At 38.0% G+C, this 10887-nt stretch overlaps 1 protein-coding gene across 1 annotated transcript in view; it reads left to right on the top strand.

Annotated features, from left to right (window-relative positions):
• Nucleotides 1-1269: 1269 nt before the first annotated feature.
• LOC126470607 (Hermansky-Pudlak syndrome 3 protein-like) overlaps nucleotides 1270-10887 on the top strand; it is a 172789-nt gene continuing 163171 nt past the window's right edge. Inside the window, exon 1 of the mRNA XM_050098560.1 lies at nucleotides 1270-1420. The gene's annotated coding sequence lies outside the window, so the exon portion shown is untranslated. The remainder of the gene's footprint in view (nucleotides 1421-10887) is intronic.

Genomic DNA, 10887 nt, shown 5'->3' with positions numbered 1-10887 from the left:
AAGGATTTTGAATAAATGAACTACGGGATTCAAAGCTTTTTTTTATGGGTAATGGAAACCTGGAACTAAGTATATCAAAGTGAATGTCAAGTTTCTTGGTTAATTAAAAAGCTACAGGTTCACTAACACACCTAGAAATAAAATACAAAATGCTTTCCAGCAGAGAACTGCTTTGAAATCCAGTTACACATTGTTCCACTGGCACATTTACGTGTGTTGTTCTACTGACAGCTAATGTCACATCTGCATACAAAGCTGAGCAAAGGTAAAGGAAGCGTCGTCAGTTGTACTACCCATGCAAAAAGAGGAGGGGAGGAAGGTACATAATGTGAGCTAAACACTCGAATTATTTACAACTAATGGTTCTATTAAGAAACAGATAATACTTAGGAAACTCCAGAATGAGTTTTTATTCTACAACAAAGTGTGCGCATATTTGAAAGTTTCTGAGAGATTAAAACATTTTCCCGGACCAGATTCGTCTCCTAGCCCGGCAAATAGACTTAATCTCCATCAAACATAGCTTGCGAAACCTTTCCGCGAAATATGGCACGTGCACCATTACCCTAAACTATGGAACTGAGTTGATTGCTAGTGTTTACAATCATTCAAGTACAAACTTTATTTGCAGGGAAACAAAACCAGTCTGATCTATCGTTCTAAAAAGCATCGTATATTTGTGCATAAGCAAGCTCTGCAAGTTTTGATTAAAATATTATCACTGAAGCTTACCAAAAAGTTTAAAATCACATTCGAAATACAGCGAATACTCCCATGATCTGTCCAAGCGTTTACCGCAACGCACAATAATTACGATCCACTGTTCACTGAATTCATTTTCAGAGCAAAGGGCCATGTCCAACGAATCGTAGTTCAATTTCTGCTGAATACAGTAGCAATTGTTTCTGAACATATATATTTTTCACTTAAATTCCTAATACACTGCTGACACACACACATCATTTTCGTTGCATATCTTACAGTTGATATACCGCTAGAAGCAAAACAATTGACAATACTCATTCTCTTTGTGATGTTCACATGCAGAGACTATCTCGTAACTGTCTACTTTCCTGTAAGTTGTATTTTTTCTTACTTTTGAAATAATATTAAAAAATAAAACAGAAATACAATTTTTGTTCACAACTTCCGTGCAGTGTATAAATTCCCTGCAGTATCCTGCAGTATCTAGTTAGATTTCTGTTTAGTAGTCCACATAGGAATAGGAATGTCTTTACAGTGATTATCTTAGGATAAGGTAAAGTAAACAGTAAATACAAATTGTTTGTTTTTCCCTAAATCCGCATGATATCGTTTGAATTGTTATTTATTGAGATGATAATATGTATATTGATTATTAGTTTTGACATTAGCTACAAAGCACCTGAAATCAATAAAAATTGGGTGGCGAAACTTTAGTGTAAGCAGCCCAAAAGATACTTTATGAAGTATTGTCATCAATTTTCGGTATAGAAGAAGGAAACTCTAAAAACAGTTGTGTTGATAATCAAAATAGCATACGATATGTGTCAAGTCCAGACGAATACATATAGCTCGTGAAAACTACCGCGACCACCACTTTTTATTGTTGTGTTAGAAAGTAAAGTAAATCTATATGCATTTAACGGCACCAGTCATGACTGGACATACGCTATGAAGTCGTACCCAATTCGCCGTAAACACCTAGATCACCACGCCGAAAATTCGAATCTGCTTTCATCGTATTTACCCCACGCTATTCGTACCATCGTATATGCGTCAAATAACACTTTAGTGTAAGTGGGACACTCGTTTGGCGATTCAAAATTCCAGTGAATGCTACGGTTATGTCGTTCACTTTCATAGTCTTGTTAAACCTTGACGTTAAGTATACTGACATGTATAAACATTAAACACATGACTTATAATCATATAATCATTTGCTTGTATTCAGTTGGTAATTAGATACTTATTATTTTACATATTTCGTATTTCCAAAGTTTTTTCTTAAATTTGTAACTTGGCTTCAATCATTCAGTCTAGCCATGAAGACTCTTTAAAGGTTGCACAAGTAGACTTTTCCAACCCCTATTCAAGTTTTACATGCCTATATTTTCTGGAAGTTACCGTATGATGTGTGATGGAAAGTACTTTGTATTGTTCATTCCCCTCAATACTGTTCCAATAGTAAGTCCTGGAATGGAAAATTGACTTTCTTCTTTACTCCATACAGGCCCTAATCTCTTACCATTCCCACATGTTATGTATGTGTAATATATTGTGGCTTCATTACAGTGATCTCACAAGCACTTTTGAATGCATACTTTCTAAAGGTACATGAGAACCTTTCATGAGAGTAAGTTGTTACCCCCTTGCAACAGCTCCCATGTGATTTTTCCAGTCATCTCCCAAACAGTCTTTTACTGATCATACAAATTAATATTATACCAAGAATGTCTCTCACAGTTTTCCCAATTGCAGTTTTAAGAATGAAAGTATAAGAAAATGACAAACTTATGCTTTGTGCAAGAGTTGGTGTCATGCGTGGGTTGCAGTCTGCATCCTTTGGAAGTATGTTACACATTTCCAGGATCCAGTCTCGCTCCCTTAAAAAAAAAAAAAAAAAAATGTATTAATCTGTATTCTTCTTATTCCTCATTTCTCATTGTTTTGAATTTCAAATAAGACACTGATACAGCTTCATTGAATCCCTTATTCTTTTCATTATTGCAGTGTGAAACATGACTTCTATTACTCTCATTACATTATTAAGTTTGTCATATCATCAGTGTACCAGTTTTAGTGCAACATTTGTGAGTGGCAATAAATGTCAACAATATTGTACTTAAAAAGGACATGGCCAAATGTCTTTCCCAATCTGAGCTAGTGCTCCACTCAAATGATCCCCTCATTGATCGGATGGCAAACCCTACTCTTCCTTCCTTCAGTCTTTCAACTGTTGTGTGAATATTTATTAGTAATTTGTATATTAGCAAATTCTGATTTAAAATGGTATGATAAAAGTATTCAGAAATATTTAAATCACATATGAAATACAGTGAATATACCCTCAGTAAATGAGTTAAGAGAGAACAAAATCATGCAGTGAAGAAAAAATATGGAGGAAACTTAGTGAAATGAAAATGTTCATGGACCTTAAGAGTATAAGTTCATACCCAGTTGATGATATCACCTGAGACACCGAAATTTTTGTGTGTGTAATATGTAACAAGTCAAGTGGCACTGTGGTAAGACAGTGGACTCTTATTTGGGAGGAAAGTGGTTCGTTCACCATTTACCCATCTGGATTTGGGTTTTGCATGATTTCACTAAATTGCATAAGGCCACATGCTGGGACAGTTCCTTTAAAATGATGTCACTGATTCCCTTTCTCTGCCTGCCTTTTCTGAATCCAACCTGTGTCTCTAATGACATCATTATCAAGGGGACAGTAAACTGTGATCTTCCTTCCTTTATACAATATGTAATGTTCTTAGCCACATGAACAATATACCATTAATTCAGAGGTTTCTTCCAGACAAATTAAAATGTAACAATGTTAGATCTGAAACTTCCTGACAGATTAAAACTTTGTACTGGACTGAGACTCGAACTCGGGACCTTTGCCTTTCGCGGGCAAGTGCTCTACCATCTGAGTTTTAATCTGTCAGGAAGTTTCATATCAGCGCACACTGTGCTGCAGAGTGAAAATCTCATTCTGGAGTGTTAGGTCTCTCTACAAGAAAGGCAACTCCACCGATATCAATAACTATGGGTCAGTCTCACTCCTTACCCAATTTTCCAAAGTTTTTGAGAAGATAAATGAACTCAAGGACTGCAGCCACCTGTGTAGTAATGAAGTAATCCCAGTTTGAATTTCAAGAGGGCTGGTCTCTTGAGATACCTGTTTATAAAGTCACTGCGCACATAATAAATATTTTAAATGATAATCTATCACCAGGTGGTAGCCCTGGCTTATCAAAAGCATTTGACTGTATCACTCATAAGATTCTATTAGAGAACTTAAATTTTTGCTGAAATGCAGTTGAGCACATGCCTGGTTTACTTCCTGTTTTAGAAACATGATGCAAAAAATTACAGTAGAATACTCAGCGTAATACACACAAGATGTAGAATGACATGAAAAGTTTACTGTTACCAGTCGCTGTTTAATTTTTTTCCACAATGATGAATTTCAGAGATTTAAATCTCATCATCAGGTGGGTTTATTTATATTAATATGACGTGTGTTGTGTTACAACTTTAGGTTAACATGTGGCACTGCCTCCAGTGGCTACAGACACCTTTGTCTGTTGTAATATGTAACATATAAACTGTCTTATTTTTTTTAAACAAAGATGGTGTCTAGAAATCACCATGAGTGCTCTTCAGGGTTTGATCCTCAGCCATTACTTTTCTTGCTCTATGTTAATTATCTTCCATTTTATTTGAATAGCGGGCAGAATTACTCTGTTTTGGGATAGATACAATATTATTATCGTGCGGAGCCTGAAAGTGCCAATGAAGAGAACAGTAAATAAGGTTTCTGTAATAGTTATTACCTTTTTTTCCACACATGGACTACATTTAAACTTGGAAGAAGCTTGTCCAGTTCTGCACTGCCAAAATACGCTATCTCCTGCTAACATAGTGTACCAACAAAAGTAAATAAACAAAGCAGGATGTTTGAAGTACTTGGGTGTGCATGTTGATGAGAACATAAAGAGGAAAATCACGTAGTAGACATGCTGAAACATTTGGCTTCACGTACTTTTGCCGCAATTAACTGCCAGTTTTGGCGACATAGAATTCGTTACGTTCACATATTTTGCATGTTTTCATTCAGTAATGTACTACAGCATAATATTCTAGGCAATAAGTTTTCATTTCACAAAAGAAAGAAGGCCTGATTAGAATTACGTATTGAGTTTACACGTGTACATCTTGCAGACATCTGGTTATGCCACTGAGAATATTTTCCAGAGCCCCAAAGTACATTTATTCACCACTGCTTCCCTTACAACACTTAACTGCTCTTTTAATGCACTACATCATATTAAGCATTTATGTACCATAACTTAAATGATTTCAGAAGCCTCTGTCAGCTGCCATCATAAAAAAAGTTAAAAACTTGTTGAACCTCAATTTATGTCTGTGAATCCAAATATCTGGATAAATTGTGGAATTAATGGCTAAGTGTGGAAAATTCTGTGGTGGAAGGTGCATAGCTAGGCACTATAATTTTTTCTCTTCCGTATTCCAATCAAGGATAAGTGTAGGAGAAATGACAGTAAACATACCTCCATTTAAGCTTCAATTTCTGTAATATTAATGTGACTGGCATTAAGCAAGAAGTATGTGAGAAGAAGTAATAGGTTTCTTGACTTCTTTGGGATGTATTTTGAATTGTAAGAGTAATTCTTTCTGTGGTGCATGTTTTTCCACTAGATTTGTTTAGTACTTCTGTAGTGCTCTCAGGCTGACTAATTATGTTCCTGTATTTGTTGAAAACTACCCAGTGACAAGCCATTCACTGGCACTATTACCTTTTTGTATAGAAGTCACTGGAAGAGAAACTGAGACTTTCGAGAAATTATAAAAAAATCACCACAGGCTGTCATACAAGAAGCACTGTATCACTTGACTCAGGTTTCATAGTGTTTAATACAGGAGGAGCAGGGTTCAAAGTCCCATCTGGCCATTCTCATTTAGGATTCCTATGGTTTTTACTAAATCGCTTTAAGCAAATCGTGGATTGGTTCCTTTGAAAATGGCAAGGCTAATATCCTTTGCCATTCTTTCTCAGTCAAAGTTGCATTTTAATGACCTTGTCCTCTGTGAACTATTAAAACATACTCTCTCTTCCTTCCAGCAGCATTGTGCACAGCCTCATGCCATTTCCCATGTTCCAAATGTCTCCATTAAATGTGTATACTTCTTCTTTTGCTTCGCTTAGCTCCCACTGAACATCTGTGCAACTTAGATGCCCAGTGACTGATAAGCCAGTTGTCACTACAACATAAACTGAAGGAACGTGGCAGTCTGCTGCAAGAAAAGATACAAATTTTCAAGACAGTAAATTACTGTATAAAGGCACACATTGCTGTGTGAGGAGTCATCATTATTATTAATAATATTATTATTATTATTATTTTTATTGCTATTATTATCATCATCAATATTACCACCATTCCCCCACCCAGATAGTCATGTGTACTAGCATGCCACTTTTGGGATTCAGGTAGGCCCTCCAGCCCTGTATTTATCTGCCCAGTGGGTTAACAATGACAGTTGGAGTGCGGTTCAACATGGATGTGGTTTTTAGGTGGTCTTTCACTGCTCACTAGGTGAATACTGGGTTTGTACTCACATCCGTTATCAGTTACACAATTCACAGACATTTCCAAAATGTCCCCCCACTTTCACTTGGGGTAACAATAGACACGGACAGATGGGGTGCACAAATTTCATACTGGGGTAGAGGGAGAAGGGGCAACAGGAGGGGAATCAGCCACCCTGTACAACTAACATTACAAAATCCTGATTGACATGCCAATCCTATTATTATTATTATTATTTCCAAGGTGGAAACACTGGTTTCAGTCAGATCACCGAATTTAAGTGCCGTTGGGCGAGGCTTGCACGTGGCTTGGTGACCATCCAGGTTTGCCGAGCAGTGTTGGCAAACAGGGTGCATGTAGCCCTTGTGAGGCCAATTGAGAAGCTACTTGCTTGAGATGTTGCGGCTCTGCTCATGAAAACCCACAACGACCAGGAGACTAGTGTGCTAACCACATGCTCTTCCATAACTGCATTTAGCGATTTTTATCGGCTGAGGATGACATGGCGGTTGGTTAGTACTACTGGGCTTATCAAGGCCTGTTCAGATGGTTTGTTATTATAATTCACATTTGGGTCACATTGGGCCACGCAATGTTCAGAAATGAGCATTCCAGGATTTTCATTTAGCCTTTCTTTGTGTCCATGTTACATTCATTCCCATACAATGGTGTATTTTCCTATCATCAAATCGAGTAGCTCTCATGTTTTTGGGTTTTTCTGCCTGGCCTACTTTCTAGTTATGAATTTTCTGCCTACAGATATTTCTGTATTGTCTTATCCCAGTTTTTCAAATCATCTTTTACAGCAGCAATCCAATTTGTTGTTTTAATTTTAGCTGTTCTGCAAGTTTCATAGAACTCTTCAAGTTGTCTAGTTAATCTTGTTGGATCTGTTGTTTTAATATGACCATAGAATCTTAGAGTGTGTTATTTTATATTGGAAAAAATTTTGGCACATTTTCAAAAATAATAATTATTATAATTTTAATTACTGATTAATAATATCCTTATATTATCCATCAAGCAGAGTTTGTGTACTACATGTCACAAGATGTCTGTACAGGAAATTTTAGTCCTGTTGTCCTACATTTACATCTATGTATATAATCCACAAACCACCGTACATTGTGTGGTGCAGCTTACCCTGTACCACCACCAGCCATTTCCTTTACTGTTCCACTTGCATATAGAGTGAGGAGAAAAACTGCTGTCCATATGCCTCTGCATGAGCTGCAATTTCTCATATCTTATCTTTGTGCTGTTTACACGAAAATGTGTTGTCAGCAGTAGAATAATCCTACAGTCAGCTTCAAATGCTGGTTCTCTAAATTTTCCCAATAGTCTTCCTCAAAAAGGACGTCACCTTCCCTCCAGGGATTCCCTTTTGAGCTCCTGAACCATCTCTATAACACTTGCATGTTGTTCAAACCTACCGGTAACAAATTTGGCAGCCTGCCTCTGAATTCCTTCAATGTCTTCGTTTAATCTGACCTTGTATGGATCCCAAACACTTGAGCAGAACTCAAGAGTAGTTTGCACTAATGTCATATATCCAGCCTCCTTTACAGATGAACCACACTTTCCAAAAGTCTTCCAATAAACTGAAGTTGACCATTCATCTTTCCTACCACAATCCTCACATGCTAGTTCCATTTCTTATGGCTATGCTGCATTAAGCCCAAATATTTCAATGACATGTCTGTGTTAAGCACAGCACTACTAACACTGAATCCGAATATTACAGGTTTGTATTTCCTACTCATCTGCATTAACTTACATTTTTATACTTTTAGAGCTAGCTGCCAATCATCACACCAACCAGAAATTTGGTCTAAACCATCTTGTATCCTCCTACAGCCACTCCACTTCAACACCTTCCCATACACACTCAACTGGAAATTGCTGCCCACCCTGTCCACCAGATCATTTATGTATAAAGAAATTAATGGCGGTCCTATCACAATTCCCTGGGGCACTCACCGACAACACCCTTGTCTCTGATGAACATTATCCGTCGAGGACAACATACTGGATTCTATTACTCAGGGAGTCTTCAGACCATTCACATATCTGGGAACCTATTCCATATGCTTGTACCTTCATTAACAGCCTGCAGTTGGGCACTGTGTCAAATGCTTTTCAGAAATCTAGAAATCTGGAATCTGCCTGTTGCTCTTCAACTGTAGTTTGCAATATATTGTGTGAGAAAAGCTCAAGGTGAGTTTCTCATGAGCAATGCTTTCTAAAACAATGCTGACTTATGGACATAAGTATCTTGGTCTCAAGGAAATTTATTGTATTTGAACCGATAATATTTTCAAGAATTCTCTAGCAAACCGATGTTATGGATATTGATCTGTAATTTTGCAGGTCCATTCTCTTACCCTTATATACAGGAGTCATGTGCAAAATTTTCCAGTCACTTGGAACTTTGTGGTGAGTTAGAGATTTGTGATAAATGCAAGCTAAGTGAGGGTCCAATGCTGTAGAGTACTCTTTGTAAAGCCCAGCTGGGATTCCAACTGGACCAGCGAGTTATTTGTTAGTAACTTCTCTATGCCAGGGATGCTTATTACTTTGTCATCCATGTGGCACTTTGTACAAAGGTAAAATGACAATATTTTTGTATGAATCTTCTGTGTGAATAATTTTTATGTGTAAAAAACTTAATCTTTTGTTTTGCTGTCTTCGACTGCCACACCAGATTGGTCAACGAGAGACTGGGTGGAATACAAAGGATCAGAATTTACTTATGTTCTCGGCCAGATTTTTGCTAAAATATGGAGGTGACAGTTGTAAGTGTTGCACATAGATCTTTCCAGAGACACATGAATCTCTACTAACCTTTGCCTGTCACCATTTGTGCCTTCTCTTTTAATCAAGAGTGAAACAGCCTTTGCTTCCTCAGCATTTTCAAAATTTTGTTGTTAAACCATGGTGGGTCTTTTCCATCTGTAATACGCTTACTAGACATGTATTTCTCCAAACCACGATTTGCAAACTGTTTATACTTTGCCCATAATTCTTCTGTTTCCATCTTACTGGAACTGAGTGATGTCAATTCGTTGTCTGAGTGAGATGCTAACAACTGCTTATCTGCTCTTTCTAGCAGAAGCAATCTCCTAGCCTTCTTGACTGATTTATTAACTATCGTGCCCACAGTCACTATGATGACATTATGACTACTAATTCCTGTCTCTATACTGACACTATCGATAACATCCAGCCTGTTTATAGTTACAAGTTCTTAAGATATCTCCATTGCATACTGGCTGCCGAATTACCTGCTCAAGACAGTTTTCATAAATTGTGTTGAAAAGTACTTTGCAGGACTGTCTTCTGTCTCTACCCCGCTCCCCTCCTCCCTCCCACAAAGAATCCATAATAGATGTCCCAGTTTATATTTGCTCCAACTAATATTGCATGATGTAGGTATTTATGTGCTGCTGACCATAGACTTTCTTTGAATGACTCTAGAACTGTCACAGCAGAATTGAGTGCCCAATAAAAACATCCAACAATTAACTTGATTTCACCTTGACCTGTTATACACAACCAGATAACTTCACTGTCACACTCAACTTTGACCTCAATAGAGACAATATTTTTATCAGCTGCAATGAACACTCTCCCTCTCAGTGGATAACATATTTTTATCAACTGCAACAAGCACTCCCCCTCCGATGGCATCTAATCTATCTTTCCAAAATACATTCCATGACTCGCTAAATATCTCAAAACTTTCTACTTTGGGTCAACCAGCTCTCGGTCCCAAGAATAATTTGAGTACCAGAACTTTCTCGGAGAGTAGTAAATTCAGGAACTTTTTATGAGTTGTGAGTTGTCTTCACTCTGAATGTGGTCTGACTTCCCTATCTGCGTATCAACTGGCGAATGTTCGTCAGTGTACTTCAAACTATCGCCTAGCCTAAAAAATGTCCTTGTTCGGGTGGACGATGGTTCAATCCCGCGTCCGGCCATCCTGATTTAGGTTTTCCATGATTTCCCAAAATCGCTCCAGGCAAATGCCGGGATGGTTCCTCTGAAAGGGCATGGCCGACTTCCTTCCCCATCCTTCCCTGATTCGACAAGACTGATGACCTCGCAGTTTGGTCTCTTCCCACAAACAACCAAACCCAACTCCAAAATGTCGTTGTGACTCCACAAGTACTCTACTACCTAAGAAGCTGCTTCCTTTGTGCAGTGAACCCATGACCTGTCAAGGAGAGTTGTACAAATCCCCACCCAATAAAACATGTCCAGAAATATGTAGCCAAGACTGTCACAGAGTTGACAAAGCCTTTGGTACAGACCCTCCATTCAACTCCAAACCAAAGGACCCCAATAGACTCTGGGAACAATTCTGAAAATTGTGAGCTCTGCTTGCACTCCGTGTGCAAGTTGATCACCCTTCACCAGCTCTACCAGTCGCCTGTGTGAACTAAGGATGGTCCCACAACTCTTGTGACAGGCATCATTGGTGCTAATGTAGCCACAACTTGTAGATGACTTCACCCTGCTGACTTGATAACAGAAGGAAGGGCTGTCTCCACATATCAGATGAGGC

This window comes from Schistocerca serialis, chromosome 3 (assembly GCF_023864345.2).
Source record: "Schistocerca serialis cubense isolate TAMUIC-IGC-003099 chromosome 3, iqSchSeri2.2, whole genome shotgun sequence".
Taxonomy (NCBI): domain Eukaryota; kingdom Metazoa; phylum Arthropoda; class Insecta; order Orthoptera; family Acrididae; genus Schistocerca; species Schistocerca serialis.
The sequence above is the reverse complement of the archived record's forward strand: the minus strand, read 5'-3'. Positions and strand labels throughout refer to the sequence as shown.